This window comes from Sphaerodactylus townsendi, linkage group LG06, assembly GCF_021028975.2.
Source record: "Sphaerodactylus townsendi isolate TG3544 linkage group LG06, MPM_Stown_v2.3, whole genome shotgun sequence".
In the NCBI taxonomy this organism is placed as follows: Eukaryota; Metazoa; Chordata; class Lepidosauria; order Squamata; family Sphaerodactylidae; genus Sphaerodactylus; species Sphaerodactylus townsendi.
In genome coordinates this window covers 76,320,804-76,333,379 of record NC_059430.1, presented here as the reverse complement: position 1 = coordinate 76,333,379, position 12,576 = coordinate 76,320,804, and positions in this window count along the sequence as shown.

Here is a 12,576-nt window from a genome sequence, read left to right as displayed (position 1 = left end):
TGAGCCTACATTTCCTTTGAGTCAGAGTTTTGGTTGCACACATGTTCCCCTCACCCACCTTCTGAACTCATCATGCTGCAGATCAGATAATCCCATAGTTTGTGAAAGTAAGTGAACAGGAAAAGTGAAGCAGACTAGTGTAAACAGCATAAGGACTTTTCCCTATGGAAAAAACAGGCTGCATATAAAGCTGACCTTGCTGGTTTTACTGAAACCTGGTTGTGGAAAGTATCAACTTTTCACAGGTGTGCCTCCCAGGACATTCAGTGATGTATTAACATAGGCCTAGTGGGCAGAAACATGGTGTCACAGTAGTCTACTGGGATTTTAACCCTCTGACTCAGGACCAATGTCTGGCACTCTGCTGGGTTGAGAGTGTATATCTAGTGGTGGGAGTGCAAGGTAGGATTTAAATTTTGTTCCACCCACTGCCCAACTGTTTTCCTGCCTGAGCTTGTGGAGTTGGTCTCAGACATGCAGTTGAGAACTCCTAGATTGATCATCTTGGGGACCCTCAACATCCATACCTTGTCAGGAGCAGCTCAGAATTTCATGGTCTCCATGATAATCATGGACCATTTTCAGATAATAACAGGTCTCTCACACAGTGCAGGTCATGTTCTTGATCTTGTCTTTTGCTCTGGGTAGGAAAAAGGTGATCTGAAGGTTGGAGGATTGAAGACAGTCCTTTTGTTATGGACAGATCACTACTTGCTGGGGTTTAGACTTGCAGGAGTGCCAAGACTCCACAAGGTAGGGAACTGATTAGGATGATCTGCTGCCATATGACACTGGGGAATTTTCCTGCTGATAAGATCAGCATCCCTGTTGATACCATGGTTGACCTCCAGAATGGAGAAATGACCCAGGCAATTGAAATTATAGCACCTAGGCACTTTCAGGTTGAAGGTTCTTGTCAGCTCCTTCATTTACGGAGAGGCTATGGATGATGAAAGATGGAGGAGATGGCTAGAGTAACATTGGAGGAAGAAGAAGAGGAGTAAGAGGAGGAGTTTGGATTTATACTCTACCTTTCTCTCCTGTAAGGAGACTTGAGGAGGCTAACACACTCCTTTCCCTTCCTCTCTCCACAGGAGACACCTTGTGAGGTAGGTAGGACTGAAAGAGTTCTGAGAGAATTGTGACTAGCCCAAGGTCACCTAGCAAAACAAGGTACCCTAGCAAAACTGGGGAAAACAAATCTGGTTCACCAGATAAGAGTCAGTCACTCATATGGAAAAATGGGGAATCAAACCTAGTTCTCTAGATTAGAACCCACCTACACTTGATTGGCTCTCAAAGATTCAGGATCAAAACACAGAAAAGAACTTATTTGAAAATTTACTCAAGGAGCAGCAGTGGTGTAGTGGTTAAGAGCAGGTGTACTCTAATCTGGAGGAACCGGGTTTGATTCCTCGCTCTGCTGCTTGAGCTGTGGAGGCTTATCTGAAGAATTCAGAATTCAGTAACACATGCCAGCTGGCTGACCTTGGGCTAGTCCAGGGACGTAAATATAGATTTTTTATGGGGGGGTTCAGGGGTGAGGCCACAACCTCACCTGCCCCTAGGGCATGGCCATGCCTCCCCAAGCCCCACCCCTGGCCTAGCACTTACAAAAACAGCTCTCCAAGGCCGGGGACGGCAGAATCCCCTGCCCTGCCCTGCCCTGCCCTGCCCTCACCAGCTGGGCTTCCAGCCGGCAGCTGGCAGTTCCTTCTGCCCTCCCCTTTGGGCAGAAGCATAGAGGGAAAATGGAGCCTGGTGCAAAATCTGAGTTTGCGCCCCCACCCCTCCAGGGGCAGCCACTGTGATGCTGAAATCCATCACTTTCAATGGTGTTTAAACTAGAGAGCCCAAATGTTCCTTTTAAATCCACCTTGAAGGGAGAATCTGGGGTCCCTAGTTAAACAACATTGAAAGTGATGCTGTTTTGGGGTGGATTATCCCCCACCCTGAAACAGCATCACTTTCAATGTGGTGTAGTGGTTAAGAGCAGGTGCATTCTAATCTGGAGGAACCGGTTTTGATTCCCTGCTCTGCCACTTGAGCTGTGGAGGCTCATCTAGGGAATTCAGATTAGCCTGTGCACTCCCACACACACCAGCTGGGTGACCTTGGGCTAGTCACAGCTTTTCGGAGCTCTCTCAGCCCCACCCACCTCACAGGGTGTTTGTTGTGAAGGCGGAAGGGCAAAGAGATTGTAAACTCTTTTGAGTCTCCTACAGGAGAGAACGGGGGGATATAAATCCAAACTCTTCTTCTTCTTCTAAACTGAAGACCTCAGATTCTCCCTTCAAATCCATGCCGAAGGGGGTGGATTTAAAAGAAGAGTCTGGGGAAATTTGGGGGGTGCCTGCTGTCAGGGGTGCAATTGTTAAGCTAGAAGCACCAAACTTTCAGGGTATCTTAAGGAGACTCTCCTAATGATACCACCCTGGTTTCATGAAGTTTGGTTCAGGATGTCCAAAGTTATGGACCCTCAAAGATGTAGCCCCCACCTTCTATTAGCTCTCATTGGAAACAATGGGGGATGGGGGCACCCCCTTTGGGAGTCCATAGCTTTGGACCCCCAGGACCAAACTTCACAAAACCTGGGTGGTATCAGTATGAGACTCACCTGATAATACATCCCAGGTTTTGTGAAGTTTGGTTCAGGGTGTCCAAAATTATTGATTCTCAAAGGTGTAGCCCCCACCTTCTATTAGCTCCCATTGGAAACAATGGAGGATAGGGGCACCCCCTTTGGGAGTCCATAACTTTTGACCCCCTGAACCAAACCTCACCAAACCCAGGCAGTATCATCAGGAGAGTCTCCCAAACAATCCCTGACAGTTTGGTGCTGCTAGGCCACAAACCTAAAAAACACTAAAAATGTTTTTAAAATCCACAGAGGGGCGGAGCTTCGGACATGAATGGTGGGGGTTTGAACCCGAGGAAACCCCCCCCCTCTTACCTACATCCTTGGGCTAGTCACAATTCTTCTGAGCTCTCTCAGCCCCACCTATCTCACAGGTGTGTGTTGTGAGGGGGAAAGGGAAAGGGAAAGGAGTTTGTAAGCCCCTTTGAGTCTCCTACAGGAGAGATAGGGGGGATATAAATCCAACTCTTTTTCTACTACTCTGTGGTGGAGATGGGAGCAAAGAAGCAATACCTTTATGCCACCATTGCATCCCCACGGTGTAGACCTAGAAAACTCTTCTGGGTTGTCAGAGGCCTACTGGATTCTGGCCAATGGAAAAAGGTGAACTGGTCTACAACTGCTGTGATCATTTTGGTAAGCACTATGCAGATAAAATATTTCATATTCATTATGACTAGGACTCTACAATGGCAGCAATAGGATCAGATGGTCCTGGGGTGCTGATTTATTGAGTTGTTTGGGATACCTCTCAGCTTGTGTAGTCTGAAGGTTTGGATAGGGTTTTGGGAAGTTAGGACCTCCTATCTATCTTGTATGACTGTTCGAATGACCCTTGCCCTTCCCAGCTACTTAAATCTTCTGGGGGACACACTTTCAATGTACATTACAGACTCCATTAATCAGTAAAAAGTAAATTACCTGCCCCCAAGCTATTAGGATGACAGCCAAATGTGAAGAGGGATATTTAATCCTTCAATTATCAGCTATCTTCACTAGCTTGAAGACATAGAACTGTCATATATCAAGTCAGACCCTTGGTCTATCAACATTAGTTTTGTGAACTCTGATTGGCAGCAGTTCTTCAAGATGTTTTTCACCTCATCAACCACCTTATGCTTTTAACTGAGCATGCCAGCAATCATACCTGATTCTTTCAGCATGTCAAGCAGATGCTGTTCCACTAGTCATGGCCTCTGTTTGTCCCACAAAATATGGCTTCCCATGCTGTTTATCTTAAAAGCAACAGGTGGAGGGGAAAGCAGAAGAGTACTGGGGAAAATGGCACCTGGGGGCAGCACCTGCTCTGGGTGCCCCCCTCCATGCCTCCACATCCCCATGCTCCACTTACCTTAGCCAGTGGCTGCTGCAGAGGTGGCGGTCCTGACGGCTGCTCTGATGATGGCAGTCCTGAGCAGCCTGGCAGGGCCAGGCCTGGTGGGGCTGGGCCGAGGGGCGCCCAGTAGGCTGGAGCAGCTAGGCTGGGAGCCTGCTGCAGACCACCCCTTGGCCTGCCCCCACCAGGCTGCTCCTTCAGCCAGCAGAGCTCCACACCCCGAGCTGCTTGTTGTTGAGTCATGGCTGCAGGTCGGCTCCTACCCAAGAGCTGGCCTATGGCTGCAGCTCACACCTCAGGCAGGCACCTGAGGCCAGCTCCTGTCTCCCCAGCCTCCCTGCTGACAGGTGGCTCAGGCAAGCACTGCAGGCACAGCCAGCCTCCCTGTCAGCAGGGAGGCTAGGGAGTGGAGGAGCTGGCCTGCGGCCACAGTGTCCACCTGAGCAGCACAGAGGGAGCCACATATTCAGATGGCATGCACCCAGGGACATATCCCCAATACCAGAATGCAATGGGGGTGGGGTGGAGGAATGCAGGTTTTAAAAACATATATCTTTTCCTCTTTAAATCTGCTACTAATGCAGTTTTACTGACAAAAACCTGATGCCCTTTCTTGGTTCCACACAAGTCCAATTCCATCCTCATCTTGCTGCATATTGCTGCAGTGCATACTGATTTCATGATCAATCTGACTATATCGATGGAGGACCATTGGCTACAACACATACAGAGATGAACAAAAAATCTCTCCTTCAGAAAATGACCTAAATCACTTCCCGAAACTGTAAATCCCAACCTAGCTCACAAGCTATAAGTTAATTAAAAGTATAGTTCTTAACTATAAAAGTAAGATCTAATGAGACCCAACATAATAAATTCTAATATTTTTGAAAAATTAATGTAATAAGAGTGAAGAAACACAGAACAACAAAGCAATAATTCAGTCTTAGAACTGCAGATATGTAGCTTGTTAATCAAAGACATAAATAATCTTCATGTTTTAAAGAAGCTACTGTCAGTGTCAGGCACACTCAGCTGCCTCAGTTAGAGATATTTTCAGAAGCCCAAATAGAACTCACACATGTGGTTAGACAACTGAGGTGAAATTTTATGTCACCTGACAGTACATTCAGCTGGGACAGACAATCTGACACTCCCATATCAAAATACTCCATTTCTGGTGAGTAACCATGTTGTTCTGCAGTAGAAGAGCAAGATTTGAGTTCAGGAGCACTTTAAAGGCCAACAAGACTTCTAGGCACCAACTTTCAAGAACCAAAGCTCTTTGATGAACAGACCTTTGACTCTTGAAAATGTATACCTGAAAATTGGTCTTTAAAGTGCTACTGGACTTGAATCTTGCTATTCAAAATATATGGTTATGATCCAACAAATGAGTTGCAATTCACCATCAGCTTTTTCTGTTGTGACTGTTGAAAGGGAAAGTGCCCCCAAGATCATAAAGTGAAATAACCATGGCTAAAGTCTCTTGCTTACTGCATTGACTAACTATAGATATGTTAGCAAAAAACAAACAAACCACCATTCATACTGTGAATTATCACTGTCCTGGCCATGAAATTTATATGCTTAATAATGCGAACACTTTATGGGATGAATCCTACTCCTGTTCTCCCACTCCACTGAATAAAGGCAAGGTGCCTTTCTCCACCTAGTCTTCCATTGGAGGAAAAAGCTAATTATGTTGGAACAAGGCTTATCATTATTCATGCTTAATTATATCCATTGAGGAATTATAATATCTCTGAATGTGATGGTAGTAACCTGTGTGGAAAACACTGCTGGGACAGACAACTGTTTGTCTTGGTGAGCTTTCAGTGGCATTCCCATGATAAGAGTAATCTTACATTTCAGTGGTAGAGCAGATGTTCTCCATGTAATGGAGACAATATGGATTGGGAGGTGTTTTTTTTTACACATTTATGGCTGTCAGAGCAGGCCCTAAAGGCTAGAGCAGCCTCAGGAATCTTCAAGCAGCCTGATTGGAAGATAAATTGGAAGATATTTATGTCAGGATATTGAAAATTGCAAGGTGGTCATATGCTGGTCTAGAATGACTGGAATGTAACAGTCAGCAGAATTGTAAAGGTCGGAGCCTCTCTGTCTGGGTCTGCAGTGATTGGCATGTAACAGTCAGCAGAAGTGAAAAGGTCACAGGCCAGGATGATTAGATCATCTAGCTAATGATTTGCTGGACAAAACTATATAAGAAGACTGCATACCCAATTCAGTACCTCTCCTGCACCTTCAGGTTCGGGCTCAGATTGTTGTCAGAGTAGAGAGTGGATAGTTATTGTTATTTTTGTTCCTTTGAGAAACAAGAGATAAAGTATTCCTGTTGGAACTAAATCTACTGTCTGAGTGTTTCTTTTTCTTATACTGCAAGCAGTTACCTCCTGTTCTAGCAAGGGTGAGTTGGCACCTAGTCCTTCCGCTGTGCACTAGGCCAACAATTTAATCCTTCAACCACCAGCTTTCTTCACTAGCTTGAACACATAGAACTGCCATGCATCAAGTCAGACCCCTTCAATGTTTAAAGTACATGAATAAAGTTAGTTTGCCTGCTGATTCCACACAAGTCTTTCTACTTTGAAGAAACCTCATTGAAAAAAAAAGGAAAATGATATGTGCATGGAATCGGCAAGCAAAACTAACTTTATTCATTTACTTTAAACATTGAAAGGGCAGCTGGCTGTCCTGCAAACAGAGGAAACCTCTGTGGGAAACACACCAAATGGCAGACAGCATGGAGGATCTCAAGCAGCAGAAAATGGACAGAGTGATAGAAAAAAGAACTGTTGTCAATAGCAACACTTTAATGTTCCATGCTATGCAAACAAAAAAAGCCAAAACAGTTCTTTTTAAGATGTTTGCAGACAGTTTAAAATGGTCTGTGATGAAAAAGCCAGAATTATGTAGTGATATAGTAGAGATGGGGTTGGTGTGTCATATGATAATCAATTAGGAATATTAATGTGTTCGGGGGTAGGGCAGTTTACCAAATCGAATAAAATAAATAAATAAATAAATAAATTTTATAGCTGAAAATGTTGGCATGCCTAAGTAAGTAAATAAATAGGGAGCTGTAACCATATTGGAGGAGGCAACTCTGGTCTTTGAAACTACCAGTCCATTTAATATAGTGATAAAAGACATTCACTCCTAGAGCCTGTGGATGTCCAAATTAGAAAGGCAAGCTTTCAAAGGTGTGTCCGTGGCAGATAAAAGTCTGTTAAGTAACATTTTGTGGGGAAATTACAGTCATTACGGTGCAACAGTAAATAGCTTTTTAATTCTGTTGAACACAAATTAAATCCGATTCAATGTTTGTGGGAGGGATTGATAACTGTTATTGCCAGAAACACTGTTAAAGCACTCACTCTTGTCTTCAGATCTTTCACTACAAGAAGAGATGCATCCTAGCACCACCATTAGGCATTATCTTATTTCAAAGTCACATTGAAAGAAAGTGCCACACTACAATTAAGTGAAGGGGAGGTAGCTACTTTTGATCAAGGCCCTGCTATCATGATCAATTTTAAGTAGCTGTTCTATGCATCTATAACAGATGCAGCCATCAAGCTATCCATGATTCCAGCCTTCTGCAGTTTCAGCCTATATCAAGAAAAGAAAATCTGTTCTGGAACATTAGATGATTCACAGCAATGATCTGTAAAGGCTGTAAGTAGTTAATTGCCAATTTCACCCTATTTCAGGTCAACTGTGGTCTGAAGTTATTAAACGGCTGTAAAATAGACTCTGCTATTCATGAAAACTACTCATTCCAACTTCATGGTGGCTTTCAGCCATGTTTAGTTGCACAGCTTTGTCTTTACAATCAGTCTTGCAAATGCTTGTACATCTGCTAACACATTAATATTCCTAACATGGTACTTAAATCCAGAGACTGAAGCCATAGGTTAAAAAAAACAGATCTTTCTATAAACCTGACAAAAGTTCAAAGTCTGCAGAAAAATGAGAAATCTAAAAAAAAATAGTTCTGGATCACCTCAAAACAATAGAAGCACCATCTGTACCTTTAAGAAATGAATGTTCTCTAGGCTGGCCATTGTTATGGTTGCTAGGTCAGAACAACAGTTTTACTAGGCTTCAAGCCCTGGTTTCTGTCAGGAAAAAGCAGGAAGAGGGGTCAGGGCCCCATCCAGGGCTGTTTTGGCCTTTGAGGGGAGGACTTATCAGGTAGACTTGACAGCAATTGTAACCCCCATGCCCTGAATGGATTGGCCCAGAATGGGTTGACCCAGTAAGGGGGTGGAGACTCGGAGCAGCAGAGAGGCTGAAAGAGCTCTTTTGCAGAAGAACAAGGCTACCAGACTCGGACCTTGATTTCTATAAGCCCTTAACACCTTGTTAAGGTAATTGCAATATTGTTGGAAACTACTGGGAAGGTAGTTGTTGTTTTGCTGTGTTGTAAATGTTGGAGTTTATTGTTTCAGGGTTTCTTTTGTGGTTGTAATGGGTGAGAGTTCTCCTGGAGACCATCATGTTGCAACCTGTTCATCAAGCCCTTGGAGTCTTCAGGAGCCAGCCAACTTGCAAAGAAGATTTGGACTTGGCAATATCAGTAGACTGTAAATAGAAGGACTTGAAATGCAACCTGAACAGGACCTTGAATTGTAACGTTAAATGTTGATGTTTTAAAAGTGTTAATTGTAAAGAAAAGTAAACCATTTTGTTGTTTAAATTTGGTTCTTTGCAACTCCTTCCAAGTACTGCCCCACAGAACCCACAGAAGGAGGTTACACAATCACTAGGCAACTTGCTGACATCTGACTTGCATGACTCATCCAGGCTTGTCTGTTTGCTATTGTTCAACAGCAGCTATCTCACAAAAGCCAGTGTTTTATAGTGGTTAGAGTTTCAAGAGCTAGGAGCTTCAACTCTGCCATGGAAGGTCACTGGGTGACTTTGGGACAGTTATACTTCTGCATCTAACCCACTATACAATGTTATTGTGACAATAAAATGGAGGAATGGGGAATGATTCTTTGGGTACCCATTGTGGGGGAAAGCAAAATATAAATGACATAAATAATAAAACAGCTGAAGTTCAGGGGTAGATAAACGGTTGGTTGTTTGGTGTGTGGGAAGAAGAGAAGGAAGCAGTAAAACAAGGATATGGAGGGCGTCTGAAGAACAGAAAAGGAAAAGAGAATACAGGGGAAAGTGAGGTGCCTTCTACAAATCCCTCAAGTTCCTCATTGCACAGATGTATTTAGCCCTGGAGGCCATCTCCATATAACTGGGCCATAGTTTTCCTAGAGAGAGGCTGCCAGGAGAATGAAGGAAAGGAACCTGAAGATGAGAGGGGGTGGCAGATAAAAGTAAGTTGATTGATGAGTGTGGAGTAGCGAAGGAAGCAAGAAAAGGCGGGCGGTGAGGGGGCTTTCAGTGAAGGGAAACAAAACAGTGAGGTTTGAGAGTGTGAGATGTTTCCTCCAAATCCTTGAGAGGCCACCACTTGATGCTTCTAATTTTTCATAAATGCAATTTCATATGGTAAGCATGAGTCAAAATGGGACCGGTGGGAAGGAATTATAACTCAATGTATTCTGGTAGTATATGAGCTTGGCCCATGTACTTGTTTTACACATATATTGATTAGTGCCTCCCATTAAAGGTCTTAAATTTTTTGGGTTGGGAGACTTCTAACCGTGAGCTTTCTAAAAAGCTGCTGCTCATTAATGTAAGCAGTACTGCAACATAGGAAAGTCTAGCCACGGATCATAGTGCTCTTTTTAGCTTACAGTTTTGATTACCATGATGGATTTTATGTGGGTTTACACTTCAAGTTTATCCTTCATTTGGGAATTCTCAGAATTTAACCTCAAGTTTACTAGCAGGCATTGAGTATAAGCAACCTGTTACATTCATTCTTAAAGATCTTCACTGGTTGCCAGTGCATTTCCAGGTCTAGGTGCTTTAATACTCTGCACAATCTCCAGACAGGTTTCTGAAGTGTCACGTGCAATGTTCCTTTATATAATTGGGCAGACATTCTGTTTTTCTTCATAACTGTTCTTCACATACTCTTGCCTTCAGAAATTAAGACAAGTGCTACAAATGGTAGGATCTGTCAGTAGAAGTACTCAGTTATGGCCTTCCCTGTCTCTTCACTTGGGCCCATCACTGATTGTCTTTATGTGCCAGACTAAGACTTTCTTAACAAGCTTTTAAGTACTGAAATACTTTGTTTGAATCAACAAATGGTAACTTGCAATCCATTCTTCAAGGGGGATAGATGGGCAGCATCCAGGAAGGGTACAGCTCTGTTGACTCCATATAGTGGAGCTGCAAGGAACAAGAAAACAGGTAAGTTCCCACAACTGATCTGAATGGCCCCTATGCTGCCAGAGGCATATATGGGGTGGGGGATGGCACCTGGAGACAACTCCGTCTCTGGGCACCCTCCCATCTCGCACCCCCTCGCGCTCAGGGGCATGGCTCAGGGGTGTGGCCCTGCCCCTGAGCCTCCATTTCCCCACCTCTGTGCAGGAAAGCTGGCTTTTAAAAGCTTTCAAAAGCCAGCTTTCCTGCAGGGTAGGGGGCTCAAGGGTGGAGCCATGCCTCCAAGCCACGCCCCCAGGCTCTGTGCAGGAAAGCCAACTTTTGAAGCTTTCAAAAGCCAGCTCTCCTACACAGAGGCTGGGGGCTCGAGGGATGGGGCCTCACCCCCCGAGCCACACCCCAGGCATGGGGGAGATGGGGCAATGACCTCGAGCCCCCACCCCCCAGCCTCCATGCAGGAAAGCTGGCTTTTGAAAGCCAGTTTGCACAGAAGTGGACAAAGGTGGGGCTCGGCAACGACAGGCAGCCCAGGTGGGTGCCACGGCTGCCCACCACCAAGCCCCATCCCCCGCCTCCCTGCAGGCTGGCACCTTGGGCAGGGGTTGGTGGCATGTGACTGGGGCACATGCCTTTTTGTCATGTGGGAGAGTGTCTGGCACCCCCCATGTGACCAAAATGTATGCACTCGGGGACATGGGTGTCCCTGTATACAGCTCAATGGGCTATGCCACCTTTTTTGCTGGCATAAGTCTATGCCAGCAAAAGTACACATTCCCAGGCCACAGGAAGCCAAATAAAGTCAACTCTGCCCTGGGGAATGCCCCCATGGGTGCAGCTGTGGGCTCCTGTACTGGAGGAGTGCTGGCACTGTGATAGCATTGGCATCCATGCATCATGTGGCCATGTGACTCCTCAGGGCATAAGTGTCTCTGCATGGATGTCACTTACACTGTGTTGAGTGGCAGAGTGGCATCTATGTTGCCACAGAAGTCATTCTGCATCCAGAACTTCTCCCCACCTTTCAGGATTGCACTGTTAAGGTGAAAACAGTTAAAACTTTATACTTCAGGACTCTACACAGAAATGTCACTGAAATACTGTTACTATGTGTATTTTGTGGCCTTTGGATTCCACTGCTCACATTTTTCCCCTCTGTGTACATATATTGACCATGTTGGACAAACACCATACCATGCATGTGAAAAAATTTGCCACAATAGTTCTTGACAGGCTTCAAATGACCATAAGATGTTTTAGTGTTTCTTTAGCTACTACAGGTTAATACCGCACTGGCATTTTAAGTATTTTGTGTATTTCAGAAAAGACATTCATTTCTTAGAAGTCCACAGGTTTATATCAAGAAAATATCTTTCATTAAGGAGCCTAATATATAGGGCTTCTTCATTTCACCTTCGGTGATTTCAGTATTCCCCTATACACCTCTTAAAACAAAATTCTTTTTTTTGCAGGTCTGTGATTAGACACCAATGGAGCCAAAGACTTGAATTAGAAGCTACTGGACTTGTATAGCCCACAGACCAATATCCCTTGTTATGCTTCATTCATTTTACTTTCTCTCCTGAAATAGGAAAAAAAGGCCTCTGGCTGTTGGGTTTCTAGTTTGAAATCAATAACTGGGTTTTTTAAAAAAACAACAACTCTAAAGTGTTTCTTTTCAAAACATTTAAGTGATTAATATATTTTTAAAACCAAGAACAAAAATTAAAAGCACATTGAAAAAGCATAAGCATACAGGTCCTAACTTTCTAAGCTCTGATGCTAATAGAATTTTGATTAACTATACTACCGTATTATTCAGTTCTGCTGCTTCTAATGAAAGTGACAAATCCTAAAGGCATTTATTTATACAGGTGATGTTGGGATACATCTTCTGGAGTACAAAGTAGTAAGATACTGTAGATTGTCTATACAATGACATTGACCCATCTTAATCATATTGTTAATCAAATTGTTTTCTGCATCATGGTATGATTAATTAAAAATCCAGCTGCAACTGAAGAAATATAGTAGGAGGGCAAATAAATTTTGAAACACTACTGTTTCAGCTCAAAAGCTCACATTTTGTTTTTGCTTTTCTTTTGGGTACAGTTGACTCTTCCACATAACGACTTTCCCAATCTTGGTTTTGGTATGAGACAGTACTGTAAGTAGGAATTTTAATGACATAATTGTTTAATAAAATTAATGACCAGCTACACAATCTATATATATAAAAAGCTAATAGTGACTTTGTTAGTCACGCCCTGATGCC